Source organism: Lynx rufus, unplaced genomic scaffold, assembly GCF_022079265.1.
Source record: "Lynx rufus isolate CCGP_SWC_20201006 ecotype Redwood Valley unplaced genomic scaffold, mLynRuf1.p SCAF_5, whole genome shotgun sequence".
Classification (NCBI taxonomy): domain Eukaryota; kingdom Metazoa; phylum Chordata; class Mammalia; order Carnivora; family Felidae; genus Lynx; species Lynx rufus.
The window spans coordinates 87,159,861-87,177,035 of NW_025814867.1; the positions used below are offsets into that span (position 1 = coordinate 87,159,861).

General features: G+C 45.1%; 1 protein-coding gene across 1 annotated transcript in view; it reads left to right on the forward strand.

Moving 5' to 3' along the window:
* The first annotated feature begins 10,709 nt into the window (after positions 1–10,709).
* TNK2 (tyrosine kinase non receptor 2) overlaps positions 10,710–17,175 on the forward strand; it is a 43,623-nt gene continuing 37,157 nt past the window's right edge. The window contains 1 exon segment of the mRNA XM_047098693.1: positions 10,710–11,145. The gene's annotated coding sequence lies outside the window, so the exon portion shown is untranslated.

Genomic DNA, 17,175 nt, shown 5'->3' on the forward strand with positions numbered 1-17,175 from the left:
AGCTACACATGGCTAGTGGCTACTGTGTCGGACAGCAGAAAATCGAATATTTCCATCACTGCAGAAAGTTCTATTAGTCATGGCTTAGAGGGAAACTTATGGTTTTAAATATATCAGAAAAGAAGAAACCTTTAAAATCAATGACCTGTTTCCACCTTAACAAATTCGAGACAGAAAAGCAAGGTAAGCCCAAATGAAATAGGACAAAGGGAAATACTATACAGAGCAAAAATCAATAAAGTGGAAATCAGACAATAGATAACAAAGCCGAAATCTAATTCTTTGGAATGAAAAGCACAATTGAAAAACCCCTAGCTGGACTGATGAAGAAAAACATAGGGGTGCCTGAGTGGCTCGGTTGAGCGTCTGACTCTTGATTTCAGCTCAGGTCATGATCCCAGGGTCGTGAGACAGATCCACGTTGGGCTCTGTGCTGAGCGTGGAGGCTGTTTAAGGTTCTCTCCCTCTGCCCCTCTCCCCTGTTTTGTGTGTTTTCTCTCTCTCTCTCTCTCTCTCTCTCTCTCTCTCTCTCTCAAATAAATAAATAAAAAACATATAAAACAATCACCAATGTCAGGAATGAAAAAGATTACCACCACAAGTCCTTTAGACATTAAAGGAGAATAACGGTATACCATGAGCAACTTTATGCCAGCAAAATTAGACCACTTACACGAAGTAGATACATTTATTTATTTATTTATAATTCAACTTAACCAAAATTAACATAAGAAAAATCAGGAAATCTGAATGGCTCTGTATCAAAGAAATAAAATTTATCAAAACTTTCCAAAAAGGAAACTCTAGACTCAATTTCATTGGTGAATTCTACCAAACATTCAGGGAAGGAATACCACCCATCTTACACAAACTCGTTCAGCAAACAGAGGAAGAGAAAACTGTTGAGACTAATACAACATACCAAAGCCTAACAAAGACGTTACAAAAACCACAGGCCAATATTATAATGAATATAGATTCAAAAATCCTAAACAATACTAGCAAATTGAAAACCAACAACGTGTAAAAGGATTATATGTCATGATCAAGTAAGATTTCTTCCAAGAATGTAGGCTTAATGCTCAAAAATCAATGTACCCAGCAATATCCCACCTATGTATATACCTCAGTGAGATGAAAACATGTCCACATAAAAGCTTACACGTGAGAGATCATAGTAGCATTATTTCTAATAGTCAAAAACTAAAAACCCAAATGTGGTATACACATACAATGGAATATTACTTGACAATAAAAAGGAATGAAGTGAAGTAATATCATGGAAGATGGCAGAGTAGGAAGCCATTCCTTCACGTAAATAGCTATTGAGCTGGCAAGACCTGTCTGAAGTAATTATTTTGGAGCTCGGGAGTCTAGTTGGATGCTTGCAAAGTCCAGGGTAGAGCTTGATGAAGAGGATAGTAAATTTCAGTAAATTCTAGTCAATTTTAGCCTTTCATGTAGTGGCTACTATCCCCCACTTCCCAGCCTCAGAGCAGAAAGCCGAGAGGAGGGATGGTGGCCCGTGAACCTGGTGCAGCTTCCTGGAGCCAGGGTAGGCAATAAGGATCTTGTCCTCTAAATATCAGGAGTTGTGTGTTTTGACTGACAGTGCTTTTGATCACTGCTTTTGAGCCCCTGTTGGCTGAAGTGACTTACAAGGGTTTTAAAGAGACATGATTTCTCTTTGGGAAACAGACATTTAAGGAAATCTTTGTCAGGTCACTGGCTGACTGCAGAGATAACAGAAACTTGAATGACCACACACAAGCAATACACACTTTGCAAAAATAGTTTGGAAATGTCACAAACAGATGGCTTTAATCCTTAACAAGCAAGATTTAACAATCTCTGAGGAGTGAGAATTAGATTTCCAGAATTACCACAACATAATGCTCAGTATGTCCAATTCTCAGTAAAAAGAACAAAACAAAACAGGAAACAGAAAGTACAGCCCACGGTGGGGGAAAAAATTGACAGAAATCACTCCGGAGGAAGCCCAGATACTGGAATTACTCACTAAAGATGTTAAATCAACTGCTTTAAATACGTTAAGTGAGCTAAAGGAAACCATGGACAAAGAACTAAAGGAAATTAGGAAAACTATGTAGAACAAATGAGAGTATCAGTAAAGAGATAGAAATTATAAAAAGAAACCAAACACATTCTGGAGCTGGAAAGTAAAATAAATGAAAAACTCACTAGAGATATTTGATAGCAAATTTGAGCAGTCAGAAGAAAAGATCTGTGAACTTAAAGATAAGGCCATTGAAATTATCCAGTATAAGGAGCAGAAAGGAAAAGGATAAAGAAAAATGAGCAGAGCCTAAGGGACCCATGGAACACCATCAAATGTACCAGTGTAGGCATTATCCCTGTGCTAGAACCCAGTCCCAGCCTTCGTTGATATCTAGCTGGTCCTCTCAATGAATCCCTTAAGGTGCTATCTCATCACCCCCAACCAAGTGCATAGAGACTGGGCCACATATAATCCTTATATGTAAGTCCTCAGCTCCACTAAAATAATGTTCACTCTCTTCCACTTGTTCTTGCAGCACAGCTTTGGAATGGCATATACATGTATGGGCTAGAGTGGTTAGGGAGTTGGGTTAAAAGAGAATCGGAGTTTGTATCTGGGTCATGGAAATGCTAATCCAAATTCAGTCACCACTCTTAAATTGTTGGGTATCCTTGGGTAACCTGCTATACCTCTCAGAACCTCAGTGTCCTCACTTCTACATGAGGGGGTTAGGCCTGATGTTCTCTGATATTCCTTGTAGCTCTAACACAAAAATCCCTCTCTCACTAAGAATGTGTGTTTCCTCTTTCAAACCCAGATTCAGTTCTCTCCTTTAAGGGTGCCATTATAATCCTTTCTTCTCTTTCCTAAGAGCAGAGATGTACTATTGATGAGACTGTGTTAATCTGAATTTATCTTGTAGACATTCTTCAGGCACTTGTTCAGGTGTCCTGGGTGTTCCCCTTGGTCTAATGATCTGATCACCTCTTTTGGGGCTGTTGATATTAAGGTGTCTTAGAGGACTAAAACTGATATTCCAGAACTTGCCTTTTTACTATGGACAAGCCCACTATTGCAGGAGTTGTAGGTTAGCATCCTTGCTGTTGGTGACTTGTATTTGCTGTTCTGGATGCTTTCCTGGTTTCTGACATACTGACTGCCTTATCTTCTGGAAACAGAATTTTCTTAAGTTCTAACCCACAGACCTATCTATCTTGACCTCGTTTCAGCTGGTGCTCCATCTGGACCCAATTTCCCACTCTGTTACCATAACCAATCACTTGCCGTGATTTGCAGACTACCTAGGGGGAAGTGGAGAGCAATTATAAGCTTTTGAGTAAGGGAGTAGGTTAACCAGTGTTTTAGAAAGATTAATGGAGAATTAACATGGAGACAGAGAGGCTGAAGTCAGTAAGGTCAGGAAAGAACATTTCCAGTAAAACACCATTCAAGAGTATAAATATCACAGTATCATCGTGTCACATCCTTAAAGTTTCCAGTGAAGGGAGAAACAGAGGCCTTCTGATGAAAGGCTGTGTTCCACTTCACAGGGAAGTAAATGCATAATTAGATACGTAGCATTTCAAAGGTGCTTGATTACTATTTATTTATTTATTTAAACGCTTACTTATTTTGAGAGAGAGAGAGAGCAAGTCGGGGAGAGGCGGAGAGAGAGAGAAAGAATCCTGAGTAGGCTCTGTGCTGTCAGCCTGGAGCCCAATGCAGGGCTCAGTTTCACGAACCGTGAGATCATGACCTGAGCCAAAATCAAGAGTCAGATGCTTAACCGACTGAGCCACCCAGGCACTGCCTTGATTACCATTTAAATGAATAAATGGTGTGGTGAAGGTGGGTCCTGGGCCTGGATTCTCCCTAACTGCGCCGAGGTGGTGGCTGAGAGGAAGCCAGTCTGGAGATGAGGCAGGAGGGTGGAGCCCTGCGGTGTTTGGGGTCTGCACAAAGTGCTATAAGAGGAGCTGGATAAAGATGCTGTAAAGGACCTGAGGCTGGTTTCTGGGCAAATGAGAGAGCTAGGGGAGTAGGGGAGACAGAGCTGGATTTGAGAGTTTGAATTCAGTTGACCCTTCCTCAGATTGCTGTGACCAAATGCAAGTGTCTGGGAGTCAACATCATCACTCTGGAGGCAGCCACCGATGTGGGAGGCTCTGTCCACACAGGCCTCACTAATTCGGATGTGTGCGTGTGTGTGTGTGTGTGTGTGTGTGGTGGGGGGAGAGGTTAGTGGACATGAGCTCACCAAGCTGAGAGGGTGTCTCAAAAAAGCAGCTGCTGGGGCTTCTCTGGGATGGTCATTGTTGGAGCAGCAGGAGAAAGGAACAGACCACAAAGGACTGTGTTGTGTCTACACGACCAATGGGGAGATTTAACAAAAGGAGAGAGGAAAGGTGAAAAAATACCTCCTCTCCATTTAAGGATAAGCCCTGACAGCTCATTTCCAAACTTAGTACAGTGAATTCCAGGGGAAGCTGGATTTCAGGGACGTAAAGGAGTAGGTAGAGCATAAAAGGAGCCAGGCTTCAATATGTTTAGTCACTAGCAGTTTCTGGATTATGTACACCGGGCCATGTCTTACATGACCGTGCCAGACACTGGCTCAAAATCTTGAAAACCTGTACCACTCGGTCCTTGTTAGTTACTAAACTTCAATTCTAGGTGTCCACCAGGGGGCGTCGGAACCCAGGTCTGTGGTGTTCCTTTCTGAATAGCCCGTGTTGATCCAGGGTTTGTAATCTCTTGGCTCATTTAGCCCTTTCTCTAGCTGGGCAGAGGGGCAGGTGCGTGGGAGCAGCTGGCAGCACCTCCTCCCAATGCCCTAGTAAGGTTTTGCAACTGTCTGAATTGCTTAGGGGCATATGAGCCGGCCCATCTGAGCAGTTCCAGGGAGCTCTGGCTTGCTTGATAGGGTAAAGGCACAGTGTGTTCTCAGTCCTGGGAGGACATGGCCTGGGCTAGCAGATAGCCCCATGCCTAAGAATTCCTTCAGAAATCCCTCCCCTCAACCTCCTCCAGTAAGAGACAAATGGTCTCTTAGTCTCTTCCCGACTAAGAAATCTTCTGCCCTTTTTCAAATTGGTTTGTGTGCAAATTGGTTTGTTTCCAATTTAATTATTCTGGGGTGGGGCCTGGGCATCATTGTTTTTAAAAGCTTCTCATGTGATTCTTATGTGCAGTGTAATTGAGACTCTCTGGGTCCAAGGCCTTGCTGCTCAAAGTGTAGAAGCTTGATAGGTAGGAATGTAGGGTCTTAGCATCCCCTTCCAAACCTGCTGAATCAGAATCTACATTTCAAGAAGATCCCCAGCTCATTCAATTGCACACTGGAGTTTGAGAAGCACTGATATAATCAGTATATTGTTCTGCTTCACCCATGCTCATTACCTGGCCTGAATCAGAGCCTCCACAACTTTCTCAAGCTGGAGCAGTGGGCTTTGGGAGCAGAAAGTTTTGAGTGTGACCTACAGAAAGAAACAGGTTGTATATCAAGAAGTAGAGCACATATGCACGTATAATGAAACAAAAATGTCACAAACACAATACCTTTATTAGCTGTGATGCACTCTCATTCATTCAATATACATTTCTGGCACCTACTAGGCAGTGTCGTAGGTGTCTGTGCCAATCTGCTCACAGACAAAAACCTCTGTCCTTGTGGAGTTTACATTCTGTATGTTGAGAGCGGGGAGGAGGGTTGTCAGAAAGTTGAGAAGTCATGAATATGAAGGGTATGCTAGATTAATATAACAGTTATTTAAAAATTAAATTTGTGGAAATGCAAGCTGGTGCAGCCACTCTGGAAAACAGTATGGAGGTTCCTCAAAAAACTAAAAATGGAAATACCCTACGACCCAGCAATTGCACTACTAGGCATTTATCCATGGGATACAGGTGTGCTGTTTTGAAGGGACACATGCACTCCCATGTTTATAGCAGCACTATCAACAATAGCCAAAGTATGGAAAGAGCCCAAATGTCCATTGATGGATGAATGGATAAAGAAGATGTGGTATATATATACAATGGAGTATTATTCGGCAATCAAAAAGAATGAAATCTTGCCATTTGCAAGTATGTGGATGGAACTGGAGGGTATTATGCTAAGTCAAATTAGAGACAAAAATCATATGACTTCACTCATATGAGGACTTTAAGAGACAAAACAGATGAACATAAGGGAAGGGAAACAAAAACAATATAAAAACAGGGACGGGGACAAACCATAAGAGACTCTTAAATATGGAGAACAAACTGAGGGTTACTAGAGGGGTTGTGGGAGGGGGGATGGGCTAAATGGGTAAGGGGCACTAAGGAATCTACTCCTGAAATCATTGTTTCACTATATGCTAACTAATTTGAATGTAAATTAAAAAAATAAAAAATAAAATAAAAACCAGTATGGATAGGGCTAGAGAGTATAATGCTAAGCAAAATAAGTCATTCAGAGAAAGATGAATACTAAATGACCTCACTCATATGTGGAATTTAAGAAACAAAACAAACAAGCAAAGGAAAAAAAAAAAAAAAGAGAGACAAACCAAGAAACAGACTCTTAACTATAGAGAATAAACAGATGGTTACCAGAGGGGATGTAGGGAGATGGGAGAAATAGGGGATGGGGATTAAAGAGTACACTCATGATGAAAAATAAAATAAAATAAAATAAAATAAAATAAAATAAAATAAAATAAAATAATTTTAATAAAATATTGAAAAAATTCTGCTGTTTGTATTTTCTCTTTGACACAAAAATTGTTTAATAAACTTTACATTTCTAGGTAGAAGAAACTTTGGTTCCTGACTTTTTTCCTATTTTCTAATTTTACTGTATTTTAATAAAAGAATATTGTCTGTTTTGTTTTTTTAAAAAATAAATAAAATAAAAATTAAATTTGGAAGTGCTTCTAGATGCTGGTTACGTCCTGTTTTCTGATCTGGGTGCTAGGTACCTTCACTTTGTAAAATGTGCACGTGTTTGCACTTCTCTGGATGTATGTCATACTTTAATCAAAAGTTCAAAAAAATTACATTCTCATATTTTCTATTGCATTATTGTCCTCTTCCACTAAAAAAAAAAGCCAGTTAAAACCTACTGAATTCAGTTCACCTCCTATGCATAGGTTGCAACAGTAGTTTAAAAAAACATTGCTAGGGGCGCCTGGGTGGCGCAGTCGGTTAAGCGTCCGACTTCAGCCAGGTCACGATCTCGCGGTCTGGGAGTTCGAGCCCCGCGTCAGGCTCTGGGCTGATGGCTCAGAGCCTGGAGCCTGTTTCCGATTCTGTGTCTCCCTCTCTCTCTGCTCCTCCCCCGTTCATGCTCTGTCTCTCTCTGTCCCAAAAATAAATAAACGTTGAAAAAAAAATTTTTTTTAAAAATAAAAAAACATGCTCTATAAAAAAAAAACAAACAAAGAAACAAAACAGAACAAAAACCCTTCAGCCCAATCACTCAGCAACATTCACCACTCTTCGCTGAGCACTTGCTTGCTGGTATGAGCCAGGCTGCCCCGTCACCACCTTCCTTGTCCTCCTGTATACCCTGCAGTGCAGTCATCTCGAGGTGGGGATTCTTAAGGGCACCCCACAAACCTCCCTCAAGCAGCTTGGTTCACCTCCATTTAGAACTAGACCTGACAAGCCCTTCTCCCTGCAGTCACTCTGCTGTGGGCAACCTTCCTCAAGTTCCAGATCTGGGAAGAGACTGGTACAGGCACGTTAAAGGGTTGGGGTTTATCCCCACAGCCACCTTTAAGCTCCTGAGCCTTATGCTTCTAGACTGTGTCTCATTTCCTCTAATATGCTGTCAGCTCCCTGAGGGCAGAGCCGTCTTCCTAGGTGTCTCTAGGCGATGGTACTGGACTCACAGAACAATGCAGGGGAGACAGACAGCCTCAGGGACCTCTCTCAGCATAGCCCCTGGTGCTCAGCGTAGTGGTGGAGAGAGTCCAAGAGTTGGGACTAAAAAGGATGGAGGAAGCTTTTCTGTGAAACTAAAGCTCCAGATAACCTTGCACTAAGCATGTAAGAAGGATGGATCTGGCTCTTGTGGGCAGGTGGAGGGGAGGTGGAAGAATGGGGACTCGGGCTCCCTTAAGAAAATCACCTAGCAGGACTGACCAGGATACAAGTGCTTTGATTCTTTGCTTTGATGCGGAGCTTGATTTACAGGCAGAAAGCTTGCTCCAAATCAGTTGTTTGCATCTATTGACTCCCAAATTTAGTCAGACCTTATACATCCCAAAGTGAGGCTCCTGGGTTTAGCATTGCTTTGTTGTGCTGATATCAGTGGTATAGGGCAGACTTTGGAGTCAAAAACTGGATCTGAATCCTGGTTTTAATGCCACCAGCTGTATGACCTGGAGCAAGTTACTTAACAATGTAAAGTCCATCTTTAAAATGAGGATGGTAATATGTAACATCATTTGATTGTGGTGGCCGGTAGATGAGAATACATGCCAAATGCAGGGCCTTACCCATAGGAAGTCTCCATAAACCTCCGCAATTGTCACTACCGATGATGTAGTGTAAAGGAGCTTGGGAGAGGACTCCCCTCAGATTCCTTCTCCCTGACTTCTTCCTCTGAGATCAGGCAGCAAGGGGGAACTTGGCTGAACCCAGAGGTGGTGTCAGGAGTCCTGCCTGCCCTAGACCCTCCCTTGGACCAGGTAGGGTGCATTCACCCCATGCTCTGGCTTCCTGATTAAGGTAAGCTGCTACACACACTGTTATCAAATGATTTAGTGGAAAGATGCCCAGCCTATCTCACAAGGCAAGACACCAAGACCCAAATCCACCCAGTCCAGCCCCCCCTTAGGTGTCTCTAACCCATCCCGATCTGCCCTACTGCTTCCCCCACCTCCCGCCAGGGCCCTTGAGCTCAATGCTGGACAACAGGGGTGCAGAAAGAGTCATCCTACACAGTTCTTTGATGTCTGATCCTTGGGACAATTCTCTCTGGACTTGTTTTATTATCGTACCCATTGCATAGATGAGGTAGTCAGTAACAGTGTCAACTGGCCTTAAACCTTTGGGTTCTAAGCACCATGCCTCAAGGCTGCCTCCAACTAGCTAGGGATCTGGGTGCGATAGCTGCTCTATTAATGGGAGGAGGAGCTCTGAATTTTCTCCTTCTTTGTGGGTACAGGGAGGAAAGCACCCAAGAACGAGAGCGGTGCAGGAGGGAGGAAGGCCCCCTTTACCTGGGACTGTTTATGCCTGTGTTCCCAGCAGAAAGTGTCATAGGTCTGAAACCACCTCTCCCTTGTTGAAATGTCCTCCTTTGGCCCCAGAGAAAGGATGGGGGTGGCCCAGGTTCCCAGGCCTCTGGGCTGCTGCTGAGAGATTATGACTCAAGTCCACTTCTGCAAACACTCACTGGATTGTGGCCTTGGAAACTTTCCAATCCAACCTCCTCATTTTAGAAACAAAGCAACGGAGACCAGATGGAAGTGACTTTTTACACTGTCACGTGGTAAGTGAGCAGCTGCTGAACTGCTGCTACTGAGAATTCGAGACTCCTGTTTCAGTGCTCCTCCACTGGGCCCAGTTAACTGCACAGTCTCAGTGTAACTCCCTACCTTCGACTTCGTCTCTCCTCCGGTAGACACACAGGAAGGCGCAAGCTGTGCCTGGGGTGGGGAGATTCTGGAGAGTAAAGCAGGAGGATGGGTAGTGGGACCGGAGAGAGGAGAGAGGGGAGGAGCTAGCGGGACCTGGCTCCTTAAGAGGGCGGGCCAACCCTGCTGGACTCCGCCCCCCTGGGGCGGCGCAGGCGCAGGCGGGCTCCAGGAACTCAGGCGGGAGGGCGGGCGCTCCTGGCTCCCGAGCCGGCGCGCGGGGCCGCAGCACCTGCGGGGGCCGGCGCTGGGCGCGGCGCCCGGCGGGCGGACGTCGACGCCGGGAGGCTAGGGCGGGGAGGCGGGCCTGGGACGTGGGGGTGGCCGCGGAACCCGCGGGAAGGCCAGCCTGTAGCCCCCTCCCCAGGGGGACGGGGCGGAGGGAGCGGGGCAGGGGGCGGTGTAAGCGGGCGCCGAGGGCAGCACCATCTGGAGGGGTGGGACCGCGCGGCCTCTTGGGGGCAGGCGAGTGCGCTGGGCAGTGCCGGCGAGGGGCCCCGAGCGGGGAGCGCAGGAGGAGCGCGGCGGACTCAGTCCGGCGCTGCCGGAGCAGCAGCCGCAGCGGGTCGGAGTTCTCAGCTGGGGCCCGCAGCTGCTCCGCGGGCTGAAGCTCGGCGTGGAGGAGCAGGGGGGCGTGGGTCCGGCCGTGCAGGAGGAGGGCGGGGTGGGCCCGGGGGTGCAGGAGCGGGGCGGCCGTGGCCACGAGCCCAGCCTGGGGGTGGTGTGGGGTCCGCCGGACGGCGCGGACTGGAGGCGCCCGCCGCCGTGGACGGGCTCGGCGGGCTGGCCTGTGGTGCAGGAGGAGGGGTTGGGGCCCCGCAAGCAGTACCAGGAGAAGGGGGGAGGCAGCCCCGCAGTGCAGGAGCGTGGGGAGGCCCGCGCCGGGGTGCAGGAACAGGGGGAGGGGAGCCCACGCAGGCTGCTGCAGCAGCCCGAGCCGCTCTCCGAGTTCGGGGACCGTTCCTGGGAGCGCGGGGAGGGGCTCGAAAGTTCCGGGGAGCCGGGGGCTCAGCACTGGGAGAGCTGCGGGCACCTCAGGCGGGAGGCAGTGGTCCTGGGAGCGGCCCCGACACGCCGCGAGAGACTCGAGCTGGTGGGGAGGGCCAGGCCTGTGGGGCCCCAGGGGCCTGAGGGGGAGGGGCGCCCGGGGGTGCAAGAAGCAAATTGGTTGCCCGGGGTGCAGGAAGGACAGGTGGTGCGGGCTGTCCAGGAGACATACCTGGACGGGAAGGGGTCCCAGGAGGGAGAGGGGCCCCCCGAGGGGCACAGGATCCGGAGGCGCCGGCGGAGGAGGAGGTGGTAACCTACAGGCCGGCTGCCCAGCGCCCGGATCGCTCAAGGGCCGTGGTGAGCGCAAGATGTAGGGGTTTGGGGATTGGAGCACTGGAAGCCTCTGCCCCAGAGCGGGCAGTGTGTCCTGCTGGATCCTCTTCTGCCACCTCAGCCTGGACATCATTGAAACTGTGTCTGCAGGGAGGCAGCCGAAGGCAGCAGGTAAGGAAACCCGTGTTTTGAAGCAGGGGGCTGCAGTTATTTCAGGAGAGTGTGGTCTCCAAACTGCTCTTGTTCACTTTGCTGTGTTTAAACCTGGGGAGGAAGGAAGCAGTGCAATTTCAACAGCGAGGCAGGACCCCTCCCCCCAGTACTAAAAATGCCAACTAGAGTGATGGGGCATTTCCTTAGAGTCTAGACTGGAGGTGAGACTGCGAGGCTACCAGGCCTGGGCAGAAGGCAGAGAGGGGTAGCCCTAGGCCAAGGTTGCGGAGGAGGTAGTCACCCCTCCATCAGTCTGCCCCTGGAGATAGGAGTGCCTCCGTGCCAGGGCTGGGATGGTGCAATCAGCACAGGTTTTCTCAGGTCCTCAAAACAGATTCCAAAAAAGGGAAGGGGCAGCATTGCATTAACCGGACTTTATCTAGTAACCCTGTTAGCCATGTGATGTGAGTGTGGCTGCCAGTGACTTGAGCACGAGCCTGACCTGCTCCCGCCACACCTTCTTGTCACAGCTGATTAATAATCGAGGGCTCGGAGCCAAGGATGAATAGGGGTAGCAGGGCAGAGAACTACTGGTGAGGCCTTCTGTCTGGGTGTGGGCTCTAGGCCTCTAATTTGAAAGGGACACTTTGAGGAGAGGGTGTTTGTACTACTGGACTCTGGGCATTCTCTGTGGCCCAGAGCTCAGCCCCACCCCATGGAGGTGGACAGCTGTGGCATCATAGGTTCTGTACCAGCCAAGGCCAGCTCCTGTCGCAGCCTAGAGGTGGGGCTTACAGGGTGGGGACTAGATTTGGCTTCCTGTTGACTCCCCGGTGGCCCAAGTGCCAGGCCTACTCATTCCTGGCCCATAGGGGGTTGGTTGGCCAGTTTATGGGCCTCATCCTCCTAGGGTTGTTCACCTCTTACTTGGCACTTATAAGTTCCTGCTCCTATGGCCCTCAGGTTGGGGTGGGTGCAGAGTTGCTGCTTGCCTTAGCTGGGTCCTATGTCTGAGTCAGGTGGCCCCAGCCGCTTGTCTAAACCAGAGTGGGTGGAGATAGTCCTCTCTAGTCTGGACAGGGGGAGTGGTGGTGGTGGTGGCTGGGGCAGCAGAGCCATAGGCAGGCAGCTCCTGGGACTATGCTGGAGGAGCCGGTTAGTCTGCTCCTCATGCAAACCCCAAACCGACTGTCAGCTTCGTCCCACGCCTGCCTGTCACACTGCTACCCCAAACACTCATGCACCGGAAGTTCAGCTGCTGTGTCCACGGTGCCTGGCTCTTCTGGGGTGTCCAAACTGGTTCTGGCTCTCTGGAGCCAATGGAGAGATTTGTCTGTTCTAAACACATAGACATAAGCATATACCTTTATCCTGTTTCAGGTCAACTTTTTTGAATTTGTGGTAGATGAAGAGAAGCACTTTGACAGTTCTGGGTTTAGACCATCTACTACCTGTGTAACCTCCTGGGGCAAGATAACGTCTCTGGGCTTCAGTTTCTGTGCAGAGGGCCATGGTTTTCCTTACACTGTCCTGAGAGCAGAGGGCTTAGTCCCCTTTTTGGCAGTTTGGTGCCCACTTTCCTGGGACCCCTGCTGGCAGATGTTGGGGAGGAGGTGTCTGTGCTCCCAGACCTTTTCCTCTGGTCCCTAAATTCACGATTATCCCCTGTCCTGTGCTTTATTCTGGAGAAGGAAGTGGTTATTCTTTTTGTTTTTAATAGTGGCTTTATTGAGGTGTAATGATATACAATGAATGGAACATTTAAAACAGTAGGTTTTAACGTATGAATATATCTGTAAAACCACCACCACAATAAAGATAATGAACATACCTATTATTCCCAACCAACCCCCATAGTTCTTTGTGCCCCTTCCTAATTCCTTCTTCCCGCCCCTCCTTTGCCATGCCGTTTCCCCAGGCAACAGACTGGTCTGCTTTCTGTCACCATACATTAGTTCACATTACCTGGAATTTTATGGAAATGAAATCAGACAGCATGTGTCCTTTTTTGCCTGGCTTTTTTTTTTTTTTTCAGCATAATTATTTTGAGATTCATGCATGTTGTGTAAGCTTCAGTAGCTCATTTTTTATTGCTGAGTAGCATTCCATTACACATATATGCCACAGTTTATCCATTCACCTGATGATGGGTTCTTTTTAGTTTTTGGTTATTACAAATAAAACTACTGTGAACATTTGTGTAAGTTTTTCTGTGGACATACTATTTTATTTCTCTTGGATAAATCCTTAGGACTGGAATTGTGAATCATACGGTAGGTATACATTTAACTTTTAAGAAAATTGCCAGACTTTTTTCCAAAGTGGTTGTCTTATATTACATACCTACTAGTTGTAGGGCGCCTGGGTGGCTCAGTCAGTTAAGCTTCTGACTTCAGCTCAGGTCATGATCTCGCAGTTAGTGAGTTGGAGCCCCACATTGGGCTCTGTGCTGACAGCTCAGACCTTGGAGCCTGCTTCAGATTACGTGTCTCCCTCTCTCTCTGCCCCAACCCCGCTCACACTCTGTCTCTCTCTCTCTCAAAAATAAACATTAAAAAAACTTTTTTACATACCTACTAGTTGTATATGAAAGTTCAAATTCTTCCACCTCTTTGTCAGCACTTGGTATGGTCAGTCTCTTTAATTTAATTTAGCTTTTATTTTTTTTTAATGTTTATTCATTTTTGAGAGAGAGAGAGACAGACACAGAGAGCGAGCCGGGGAGGAGCAGAGAAAGAGAGGCGGACGGAGGATTCAAAGTGGACTCTGCCCTGAAAGTAGCAAGCCTGATGCTGGGCTCGAACTCATGAACCTTGAGACTGTGACCTGAGCTGAAGTCAGATGCTCAACCACCCATGTGCCCCAGTTTCTTTAATTTTAGACCTTCGAATAGGTCTGCAGTGGTTATCTCCTTGATTTTAATTTGCATTTCCCTAATGACTAATGTTACTGAGCATCTTTTCATGTACTTATTTGCCATTTGTATATCTGGTGATATGTCTGTTCAAATTGTTTACCCATTTTTTAATTGTGAGGGGTTTTTTTGTATTGAGTTTTATGAGTTCTTTATATATTCTGAATACAGATCCTTTATTGAATATGTTGGGATTGGATATGTTTGATTTGCAAATATTTCCTTCCATCTTTGGCTTACATTTTAATTTTCCTTACGGTGCCTTTTTTGATGAGCAGAAATTTAAAATTTTAATGAACTCCAGTTTAACAACTTATTTTTTTTGTGGTTTATGCTTTTGGTGTCACGTCTAAGAAATCTTTGCCTAACCCAAAGCACAATGGTTTTCTCCTATTTTTCTTCTAGACATTTTATTTATTTATTCTTAAAACAATTTTATTTTTAAGTAATCTCTGTGTGCAATGTGGGGTGCGAACTCACAACCCTGAGATCAAGAGTCTCATGCTCTACCGCCTTCCCCCTTCTAGAAGTGATTTTTAGGTTTTACATTTAGGTTTAATGATCCATTTTGGGTTAATTCTTGTGTATGGTGCAAGGAATGAATTGAAGTTCAGCTTTTTTGCTTGTGGAGATCCAACTATTCCAGCACCATTTGTTGAAAAAACGTGTCCTTCCATGGAATTGCCTTTGCACCTTTGTAAAAAAATCAATTGTCTGTATATGTGTAGATACAATCTGGGCTCTCTTGCTTCATTGATCATTTTGTCTATCTTTATCCTAATACCACACTGTCTTGATTATTGTAGATTTATAGTAAGTCTTGAAATCAGGGTAAAACCTTGAACGTTGTTCTTTTCAAAATTGCTTTAGTTTTTCCAGCTTCTTTGCACCTCCACATGCATTTTAGAATCAATTTGGGGATAATTTCTATAAGGAAGCCTCCTGGGATTTTGATTGGGATTGCATTGAATCTGTAGATCATTTTGGGGGAAATGCCCATTATCTTAGCAATATTAAACCTTCTGACCCATAAACAATATATATGTCTGTATATGGACTTTTAAGAATTTCACCAGTGTTTTCTAGTTTAAGTATACAGATTTTTCATGTGTTTTGTCAGATATATACTTAAGTATTATGTATTTTTTTTTGATGCTATGTAAATGGTATTTGGCTTTCTTACTTTTTTATCTTAATTTTGGTAAAATATATATAACATAAAATTTACCATCTTAACCATCTTTCAGGGTATGGTTCAGTAGTGTTAGGTACATTTACATTGCAACTATCACCACCATCCATCTCCAGAACTTTTTAATCTTGCAAAATTAAAACTCTGTACCTATTAAACAATAGCTCTCCATACCCTCTCCACCCTAGTCCTTGGAGCCACATTCTACTTTATATGAATTTGGCTATTCTAAATACCTCATAGGAGTAGAATCATGCAGTATTTGTCCCTTGGTGAATGGCTTTTTTCACTTACCATACATAATGTATTTGGAGTTCATCCATGTTGTGGCATGTGTTAGAATTTACTTCTTTTTTAAGGCTAAGTAATAACCCATTGTATGAATATGCTACATTTTGTTTATTCATCTGGTGGTTGTTTCCCACCTTTTGGCTGTCGTCAATAATGCTGCTATAAAATGGTATTGTTTTTAAATTTCTATTTCCTATTGTGAGTGTGTGTGTATATATATATATGTACATATATATATATGTATATATATATATACCCAATTGATTTTTGTATATTAATCTTGAATCGTACCACCTTGATAAATGTATTCTAGTAGCTTTTTGTAGCTTCCATTGGATTTTATACATAGACTGTCATGTCATTTGTTAATAAAGACAGTTTTACTTCTTTCTTTCTGATCTTTATGCCTGATAATTACTTGTTTTTCTTGTCTAATTGCACTGGCTATATCTTCTGGTATAAAGTTGAGTAGAAGAGGGGTTACTTGTTCCTTCAGTCTTTTCACCATTATGCATGATATTAGCTGTAGGTTTTTCATATATGATCTTTATTAAGTTGAAGAAACTCCCTCTGTTCCTATTTTACTGAGATTTTTAAATTTTTTATTAAAAAAATTTTTTTTTTAGCATTTGAGAGAGAGAGTTGAGAGCACGAGCAGGGGAGGAGCAGAGAGAGGGAGACACAAAATCAGAAGAAGGCTACAGGCTTTGAGCTGTCAGCATAGGCCTGACATGGGGCTCGAACTCACGGACCGCGAGATCATGACCTGAGCAGAAGTCGGATGCTTAACCCACTGAGCCACCCAGAAGGTCCTGAGATTTTTAATAGGAATGGATGTCGGACTTTGTCAAATGTTTTTTCTGGGGTCGCCTGGGTGGCTTAGTCGGTTAAGCGGCCGACTTCGGCTCAGGTAACGATCTCGCGGTCCGTAAGTTCAAGCCCCGCGTCGGGCTCTGTGCTGACAGCTCAGAGCCTGGAGCCTGTTTCAGATTCTGTGTCTCCCTGTCTCTGACCCTCCCCCGTTCATGCTCTGTCTCTCTCTGTCTCACAAATAAATAAACGTTAAAATAAATAAATAAATAAATAAATAAACAAACAAACAAACAAAAAAAATGTTTTTTCTGTGACTATGGGATTTTTTTGTTTTAGTTTGTTAATATGTTGAATTACATTGATTTTCAATTTTTTTTTTGTTTTTTAAATGCTTATATTTGAGAGAGAGAAAGAGAGAATGAGCAGGGGAGGGGCAGAGAGGGGGCAGGGTAGAGGATTTGAAGCAGGCTCTGCACTGGCAGCAGTGAGCTTGATGTAGGGTTCGAATTCACGCACCCTGAGATCAGGACCTGAGCTGAAGTCAGTCACTTAACCAACTGAGCCACCAGGCACCCCTGATTTTCAAATGTTAAACCAACCTTGAGTTCCTTAGATGAACTCCACTTGGTCATGGTGTGTTATTTTTTATATGTATTGTTGAATTCTGTTTGCTAGAGAATTTGTTAAGAATTTTGCATCTGTGTTTATGAGGATAGTTTTCTTTCCTTGTACTGGCTATGGGATTCATAATATACATCTTTATTTTAAATAATTTTTTAAATGTTTATTTTTGACAGAGTGAGCAGGGGAGGGGGAGAGAAAGGGGGGTACAGATGAT